The sequence below is a fragment of the Cryptomeria japonica genome, chromosome 5 (genome assembly GCF_030272615.1).
Source record: "Cryptomeria japonica chromosome 5, Sugi_1.0, whole genome shotgun sequence".
Lineage (NCBI taxonomy): Eukaryota > Viridiplantae > Streptophyta > Pinopsida > Cupressales > Cupressaceae > Cryptomeria > Cryptomeria japonica.
Window position 1 is genome coordinate 360,367,847 of NC_081409.1, and position 10,598 is coordinate 360,378,444.

Here is a 10,598-nt window from a genome sequence, read left to right on the forward strand (position 1 = left end):
GGCATTAGCAATGAGAATTTTCTTTTTTTCAAAAAAGTGCTCAAGTTCATCGTAATGCCAACGACAAGGCCCATTACTTATAAAAAAAAGAAGAGTGAAATTCATTTGTGAACATTGCAATCCCGCATAGGCGTTTGTGGGGACTTCAACCCCCAAGAACATCAAACTCGCGTCAAAGGGATTTGTGGCATTTCTTGCAATCCCATGCAGGAGGTAGATTCAAATTGCCCTAATTTTTAATTTCATGTTGCAAAAAATACACATCTCTTTGTGGCATCATATCAAACAATTCACGAGCCTTGTCCATGTTTCCACATTTTGCATTCATGTCAAGTAGGGTATTTGCAAGTACAACACGTAACAAAATTCCTCTATCCGTTATGCTTTGATGGATGTCCATACCCTGTTCCAAAGCTCCCATTTTTGCACAAGTAGGGAGGATGTTGCCAGAGGTTGTGGAATTTGGCTTTATGCCTTCCAATTTCATTTGCTTGAAAGTGTCTAAATCCTTTTTGACAAATCTATTTTGTGCATATCCAGCAATCATTGCAGTCCACGAGACAACATTTCTTTCAGGCATTCTATCAAACAGTTCACGTGCCTTGTCTATGCTTCCACATTTTGCATACATGTCTACCAGTGCAGTTGCAACTACAACATCTGACAAAAATCCTCTATCCTTTATGCTTCGATGAATGTCCATACCCTGTTCCAAATCTCCCATTTTGGCATAGGCAGGGAGGATAGTAGCAATGGTCGTGGAATTTGGCTTTACACCTGCTGATTGCATTTGCTTGAAAGTTTCTAAAGCCTTCTCAACAAATCCATTTTGTGCATATCTGGCAATCATTGTAGTCCAGGAAACCACATTTCTTTGAGGCAATCTGTCAAACAGTTTCTGTGCCTTGTCTATGCTTCCATGTTTTGCATACATGCTAACAAAGTAGTTGCAACTAAATCTGACAAAATTCCTCTATCTTTTATGCTTTGATGGATGTCCATACCCTATTCCAAAGCTCCCATTTCGGCATAGGTTGGGAGTATGCTGGCAAATGTAACTAAAGAAATGCAATGATCAGCTCCAAAGACATCAAACCACTACTAACAAAACTGAGAGTCTAAAATATGATAGGGAATAGTGTGAGTTGTCCTGAAATAAAATATTTTATTTTCAATTTCAACTAAAACATAATTACTCGGCCATTTAATGTTATTAATAAGTGTTTAATTTATGAAAGAGATAAATGGTTGGCCACAAGTACATGAGTTACTAAATGCACACAAATAAGTGAATTTGATATTCGAAACTATCTACAATGAATTCAATTCTTGTCCATTAGTCATTTATGTTTGTAATAAGCATCTTTCTTTGTTTTTTTTAATCTTTATTCATAGTTATGTGCATATTTCACATTCTATAATTAGGATATCAATTGCTATGGCTGAACACTAGCATGATATTTATGTTGTGGTATAGATGTGTGGAAACGTAATTATGGGATTGTTATATTATAGAGATTATAAATCTAGATATCGCATATTAGTTCTAGCTCTTCTTGGATTGAGTCTAAAGTTGACATACAGTCATAAAGCCATTATTAGTAGATCTATCCATTTCTAGTAAAGACAATTGAGAAAGTCATTTTGATATTGAGAGTTTCTTATCTGTTTACCTATTGATCATTATTAAGCCATAATATTTAGGTATATTTATCTCTCTTGCAAAACCTTTGTAAGTGTCCTAGATTGTCCCTACTACTCACTCTTCAATGAAATAGTGGAGTTCTAAAGATTTGTTGCACAAGATGGTGTTGAACATATCAACAAGGCTAGCATGGAAGGCATGTTCAAGCTTCCACTTGTACAACTTACAACAAATGATTTGTTGATAGAAGAAATTCTTGAAATAGGGATACAATCGAAAGACAAGTAAGTACATACAAACCTCCTCAGTTGAAAGTAAAATCTATATATAAAAAGAGTACATTGAATCCCAATCCATAAACACAATAGAGATACTGATGGAGACTTAATTGGATGTAGCATGTTGCACCAAAGTTGTTAGAGTATGCTAAGCTAGTACATAATGTTTCCTAAAGCCACATTAGTATTTTACCCAGATATTATCTACCAAAACTAACTATAGTAATCCTTTTGAGGATTCATTTCATGGTGCTAGATCTTCATTTAGTTCCACTTCTTGTTGGAGAAAATAACAGTTATTTCTTGAGGTAGATGAATATCCCATCAACAAAAGACAATACCCTTTCTAGAATATAACAAATTCTACTCCAACAAAAGATCATGGGGGTTTCACTAGAGATATTGAATAAGAGATAGAATTCTACTGCTGCATTAAAAGAATTGGCATGTTCTTCATTTATTGATGTAAACTCTCTGTGACGCCACCACAACCAACAAAGGTGTAAAAAGTTGTTTGTAATGCATGGATTTTTAGGATTGTCCTTTGAGAAAATAGAATTAAAGTATGGAAGCAGGATCTGCCAGCTCGTGAGGGAATCTTGATGAAAAATAACTATAAAATATTTGGGCGAGCTTATATGCAAAAACTTATGCTTCCTGATGGGTTTATGTATAGAAATAAGCACGAATTAAGTGGTAAAGGGGCTTCTAGAAACAAGAGGGATAGAGAGGTAGTGGAAGTAAAAACTTCTGGTGTTGTGTCTGCTCCATCTCAGAACTAATGGCGAAGGTGCTATAAGAAGAGCTAAGAAGGGTGTTGGAAGAAGCGAGGGTGTTTACATTCCCCAATTTAAGCTGGCTCAAATGATAAAAGATGTGGAAGACAAGAGCAGTGTGGAATACTAGCGCATGACATGGGATGCCCTTTGGAAGAGTATCAATGGGTTAGTAAAAAAGGTAAATGCATCTAACATCAAGAACATCATTCCAGAGTTGTTTGCAAAGAATCTCATCCATGGGAGGGGTCTATTTTGTAGGTCTTGTATGAAATCCCAAATGGCATCAGTTGGATTTATAGATGTTTTTGCTGCATTGGTTGCTGTGGTAAATACAAAATTTCCTGAAGTTGGCAATCTGCTTTTACAAAGAATTATTTTGCATCTTAAGAGGGCATACAAATACAATGACAAGCACATGTTGATAGCAGCAGCCAAATTCATAGCTCATTTAGTGAATTAACAAGTTGCACATGAGATCATTGCCTTGGAACTTCTCACCCTTTTACTAGAGAACCCCACAGATGACAATGTAGAGGTTGTTTTTGGGTTCGTGAAAGAATGTGGTTCTTTGTCGCAAGACCTTTCACCTAAAGGTCTCTATGGGATTTTTGAAAGATTTAGAGGTATTCTCCATGACGGGGAAATTGACAAATGAGTATAGTTTTTAATTGAAGGCCTTTTTGCATTTCACAAAGCTAAGTTCAAGGTTCATCCAACTGTGCATCCAGATCAGTTAACACATGAAGTTTTTCTAGAAGATGAACTTGATCAAGAAGCTGGTTTGGATGTTTTCAAGCCAGATCCCGATTTCTTAGAGCATGAGGCAACCTATGAAAAACTAAAGAAAGATATCCTTGGAGATGCTTCTTCAGATGAAGCAGAAGGGGAGAATGATTCAGGTGATGATTTAGATGATGATGATGATGATGATGATGATGATGAAGAGGAAGGTGAGGAAGCACTGAGAATACAGGATGAGACAAAGACAAACTTGGTCAATTTAAGACATACAATTTATTTGGCAATCATGTCAAGTGTTGATTTTGAGGAAGTTGGTCATAAGCTACTAAATATCAAGCTTGAACCTGGTCAAGAGAGAACATACCTTTGTTATTATGGTCTTCTTGGGAAAAGATTCTATATGATCAATAAAATTTATGAGGAATTTTTTGATAAGTGTTTTGTACAACAGTATTCTACGATACACAGACTAGAAACAAATAAACTGCGTAATGTTGCAAAGTTTTTTGCCCACTTACTTGGCACAAATTCTCTTCCATGGCATTGTCTTGCTTATATACATGAGACATAGGAAGATACTACTTCCTCTTCCCATATTTTTATAAAGATTCTCTTGCAGGAGCTAGTAGAGCAGCTTGGTATATTGTTGCTTAATGAAAGGTTAAACAATCCAACAATGCATGAGTCTTTTGATTCAATTTCTCCAAAGGACAATCCCAAAAATTCACGATTTGCTATCAATTTCTTTACTTCTATTGTTCTTGGTGGTATCACTGAGAGTTTACGTGAGTATTTGAAGAATATGCCAAGGCTTTTAATGTTGCAGCAAAAGTCTATTCCTGAGTCAGATGAATCTACCTCTAATGACAATTCTTCTAGTTCATCAGGTTCATCAGATTCTGATACATCAGACTCAGATTCTGAGAGTGAAACTGACAGTGAGAGCAGTAAGGAGTCACTAAGAAAGAAAAATAATTCAAATCATGACAATGAGTATGATAAAACAAGAAGAAAGAAAAGGGCGAGGGCATCTAACTCGAAGGATGGAAGTGATAGTGAAAAAATTAGAAGGAAAAAGAAAAGGAATTAAAATCTTTCTAGTCAGTTATTCAAGGCTCCAGTAGACACTGTTTTCCTGGACTGTGACAAACAAAAGAATTACTCCCAAGTGCTTTGGTTTTATAACAAATGATTATAAGATGCTACAATGTTGTCTTATGTATTTTAATAGCCACAGGTTTAAGAGTTTTGTACTTGACAGGTAATGGATAAATAGTGTTAGGAGGAGAAAATATTGAAGGCCAAGTGCAGATTGTGATAATACTAGATCAATGAATTCTATTATTTATTGAGTATTTCTTATTTTCCATGTTGTGTGATGCACCATAAGAAAACTAGACATCTAAATTCAATAAGATGCTTTGTTCAATGATGATAATTTCTATTTTCTTGCCTGTGAAGAAAGACCATGTCAGACAATATCAACGAACAACAAAATAAGGAGACAATTGCTAGATTGTGGTCTAACTTGAAAAGAAAAGGTGATGGAAAATGTTATTGTCCATGCAAAATTTGTAAGGGGTTAAAGACTAGAAGACTTCTAATCAAAATAGTGAAGAAACATTGTAGGCTGCATGGTCACATTGAAGGTGGACATGATTATCATCCATTGGTAAGTTTTTCATTACATCGTTTTGATAATTTATATACATAATAAATCACGTGATGATGAGATCATGGTTTATTTATGTTTATCAATTTTATATAGCTCAAGCACCCCGGAGCACATGGTATGGATCAACACAACCTTGAGAATATGGTTTTTGAAGTGGACGAACATGGAGGTGTGAATATCAAAGCTGAAGATAATGATCCCATGGAAGATGATGATCATGAGCCAGAAAACACAATTGAAGATGATGGTCCAAACACATTGATCCATGACTCATTTAGTACTCGTGCAGCTGATCATGATGATGAAGATGACCTTGATGTTTTTCATGATGTCCCTCTACTTGAGAAGGCATCTGAGGCCCTTTACGAAGGCTCACAGGCAACTCTTCTCTCTGTTGTATTGTTGTTGGTGAACTTGAAGGTTATGAATGGTTTATCCAACATAACAATGTCACGCATGTTAAGGTATGTCATATATGTCATAATAAACTATGAATCATGTTGTACCATTAATATTCTTTATTATAAAAAATTATATTTTTTCGCTGTAGAGTGATAGGTGAGTTTTTGTTACCACCATCAAATATTCTACCTTGCTCATACCCAGAATTATTTGCCATTATGAAAGATATTGGAATGGAGTATCAAGCAATAGATGCTTGTCCCAATGATCATATTATATATCACAAATAACATGAATCTCGAACTGAATGCCCTAAATGTCATATCTATAGATATCAAACAGATCAAATAACAAAAAGGGTTCCTCGCAAGGTTCTTCACTATATTCCCATTATTCCACGTATGCAACGATTATTCAAGTGAACTAGCTTGGCACAATTTATGGATTACCATGCATGCAATAGAAGTCGAGCTGACAATATTTGAATGCCTGCAGATGGTTCAGCATTTATGGACATAGAGGAAAAGTGGCCACACTTTAAAGAAGAACCTTGTAATCTCAAGCTTTCATTGGCAATGGATGATGTCAATCCATTTGGAGAGATGAGATCTATTTATGCAATGTGACCTATTTTTGTTATCAACAATAATATTCCTCCATGGATGTCAATAAAGAGGGAGCACATAATGTTGGCAATGATTGTTCTAGGTATTTTATCATTTAAATATAATCGTCTAAATTTAATTATAAATATTGCAGTGAAATGGTCATAATAATTATGTAATGTTGTTCATTCAATTAGGTAAGTACCAAGTTAAAAATATGAATGTATATATCAAGCCTCTTATTGACGAATTGCTGGAGTTATGGAATGGTGTCACTATGTATGACATCTCTAGACCAATAGGACAAAGATAATTTCAATTCCATGTGATGCTTCTATAGACAATACACAATGCCCCAGGGCTAACACATTTTTGTGGTATGTTATAGTGTTTAAGTTGTGCATGAACATTATAATTCAAAAAATTATCATATTTAATCCAATTATACATTATCTTGTAGGTCTTCAAACAAAGGGAAAATTTGCATGTCCTGTTTGTGGTCCAAAGATGAAATCTCGTCAATCAAAAAGTTTAGGAAAGCAGGTGTTTGATGAGTATAGGAACTTTCTCCACAAAAATCATAAGTATCAAAATACTGAAAAACATCTTTTCAATGGGAAAGAAGAGAATACATCAAAGCCACGAAGAATGACACCTCACCTGTGGAAGTTGGAGTATAATAGAATTAATCATCAAGGTAATGCCATTCCATCTATTGGTTTGTCATAAAACATCTTTTCTATTTTGTTTACTGATGATGTGATTGATGATCATGAAGGTCATGAAGGCATAAATGACCACCTTCCTAAGGGAATAAAAAGTTATCCCCGAAAATTTAGTACGTTGCCCTACTATGAGCAGTTACAAATTGTTCATTTGTTTGATAGTATGCATATTGGAAAGAATATAATAGAGACAGTATAGAAAATATTGGATGGAAGGCGTGAGAAAGAAAAAATTGTCAAAATATGTAGTGACATTCAGGATTCCAATCATGCAATGATAAATGTCATTCAATCAAATAGCCATGGAGACCAGATTAATATAAATGAGCTTCCTTGGTTATTAATGGACCAGCAAAGCAATGCTATAAAAGAAGTCATATGAAAAATTCGATTTCCCACAGGATTTGCTACGAACATAAACAATCTCATATCAAAGAAAAGTGAATTTGGGCCAGGGATGAAAATGCATGATTGGCATACCTTCATTAAGGTGATTCATGTTCTTGTGTTTTTAGTATGTATTTAAGTACTACGTGTACATGTACTTTTCATTATATTACAAAAAAATGAAAAGATAATTTTATAATTGTTGCAGTACATTCTACCTTTATCTCTCCCAGATGACTTTGACAATAATGTCAAGCAAGTCATATATGATCTTGGAAAATACATGAGGTAAGTAGTGATATTTGTTTAGTTTGTTGTATAGATATTATATTTGCGATTTGTTTTACTTCTTATGTAATATATTTTTTTGCGTCTTGAATACCTTGTAGGTGGTTGTCATGTAAAGAAATCCATAAAGACGATATAAAATATTGGAAGAGAAAAATTCCTCATTTAATGTGTTAAATGCAAAAGTGTCTACCTCCAACTTTTTTCAATGCACAAGAACACTACCTCATACACCAAGTTGAGGAGATTGAATTGTGTGGACTTGTACACACTAGGTCAATGTGGATGGTTGAGAGGCACTTGAAATTTTTGAAGGCTTTGGTTTGACAAAGAGCACATCCTAAGGGTTCTATGGTTGAGGGATATATGGTATACCAGACTATGGTGTACATTTCTGAATATCTTCCTAAGTTTGCAGCAAAGATCCACGTGGATCACATTTGGGATCCCAACACCATTAACAAATTCTAAGGGGAGTACTTGATGGGGAAAGGTAGATTGAGGAAAGTGAGAGGTAATTATAAGATGTTGTTGTAGTTAATTAATTCTTAATATTCAAAATAAATCGATTGTAAGACGTCTATTTATTTTTTGTACAGTTGGTCAAGAGTGGGATGCACTACATTTGTATATTGCAAATAATCTTGATTGGATGACGGTATGGATTGAATGTTGTCAACATTTTGGACGCACGTTAACATGGGAAGGTGTGGCTTCATTGGTTAAAGAAGCACATCGTAATGGAGATTCCAATGTTATGCAAAGGGAAATTGATTTAGCATATGGTTTAAGAGATAAACATGAACGTATAAATTTATTAATCACCCATATGTTTATCAACTCACAATGCAATAAATTTTACATATTTGACATATCACAGGTCAAACACCACAATGCTATGTGCTGCAATGGTCATAAATTTTGCATTAAAAAGTTGGATGACACGAAGAAAACTTGTGATTCTAGTATCACTGCAGTCTTTGAGGTGACAAATATTTCATCAATAAATGGCATTCATCCTCAATAGTCTCAAAATCGATACTATGGCATTTTGGATGATATACTTGAGTGTGACTTTAATTCCTTCAAATTAGTTTTGTTCGTCGTCAAATGGTACATGCTACGATTGAATAAAAATGATCCTGATAGAATTGTTATTGAACATGATAATGGTTTTATAATGCTAAATACAAGGTCATTTGAACTAGTTGGGGATGAGCCCTATGTTCTTCCAAGCCAATGTGAGCAAGTATTTTACTCAGGGGTTCCACATAAACCGGGTTGGTCATTTGTTGTTAGACATGATCCAAGAGGAAGGCCAATAAAGTATAATGTGATGGAAGAAGAAGATACCGAAGAAGTAGACGATGAATTGGATGATGATCACGATCGACATTTTCTCAATGATGATGGAGAAGAACAACAAGAAGAAGATGATGATGATGATGATGATGATGATGGTGATGGTGATGGTGATGGTGATGGTGATGATGATGGTGGTGATGGTGATGGTGATGATGGTGATGATGATGGCGAAGATGTTGATGATGATGATGATGACAACGATGACGATGATGATGATGATGATGATGATGATGATGATGATGACGATGTTGGCGATGATGACCTTGATGTTCATGATGATGAAGAATGAAATGTCTGAGGTATGCGATTAGTATATTATCTATTTAATATTGACTTCTTGATAGATTTTTTTTACATAATTAATTTATTATGTTTTGAATTCTAATGCCATTACATAATTAATTCATGATGCACCTTTTAATATGGAGATGGAGATAGGGAGAGTGACTATTTATGTGACAATTTTAAACCATGTTTATTTATGGAAATTGGATTGTTTATTAGCTATGTGATGGATGTTGATTTAAAATACATATGTGATGGATCACATGTTTATGATGATGCATGTGACATTTTTTGAACTTTGTGTTTATTTATAGAACGTGGATTGTTTATTGCCTATGTGATGGATGGTGATTTATGATACATATGGGATGGATTACATGTTTATAATGACACATGATATGTGATGCTAATTGTGATGCTCAATTACATATATGATGACACATCATGTGATGCTTATGATACATATGTATTTATTGTTTATCAACTTACAAATGTAGTAATGCTTATGATGCTCAATTGATGGTATTGATTTTAGGTATAGTCCCTATGTGATGTTGTCACCCTTGGTGGGAACAGGTCGTTGACTATAGACATCATCAACCATTTAGTTGAGGATCCTGCATAGTCTACATAAAGTAAAGGTAAGGAATTAGAAAAATTACAATGATTTTGATGACAACATCTTTTTATTATTTAATACTCTTTTTGTCTACAAAGTTCATGTTGTTCATGTTGTGTACTATGTAATTTCGCTAACATTTTTTATGTTTTTTCTTTGTCACAGGCCAACATGGATCCATCACATATCGCAGATAGAGATGTATCTTGCGACACTTCTACCGAGTAGGTAAACCTCATTTTAATTGTACAAATTAGATAGAAGAAAACTGTTACATTATTATGTTCTTTTTTTTAGTGATTTATACTAATTTTGTAATTGTTAATGATATTCTTGACACAAACGGATGTTCGGGGAAAGGGAAAGGGAGTTGCAGTACTTGAGCACCTTTTTAGGGATGTGGAATCATTAGGGTTAAGCAATGATGACCCTGAAGATCCCACAGACCTTGTGAAATTATTTAAAATGCCTCTTATAAAAATTAGAAAAGAGATTGTTGCTTTGGCAGCCGTGCATCCTACCACTGATGAGATACGATAGAGGGTGGAATTATTGTTTAAGATAGTAGAAAACTTGCAAGTAAGCAGTAATGAAAGCCTTAATTATAACAAAAGTTCAATAATGGTTTATATTTTATTCTCTTTTATGTCATTAACTAAAATATGTACGTATTATTTTTACAACAATTTATCCACCCTCATGAAAGTCGTTCCCACGATCAGGGTGTTGCAGGATCTTCAGGTGATGACGATTTTCTTGTATTATCACTTTCTTGGCTTATCACTCTGAGTACCCAAAACACAT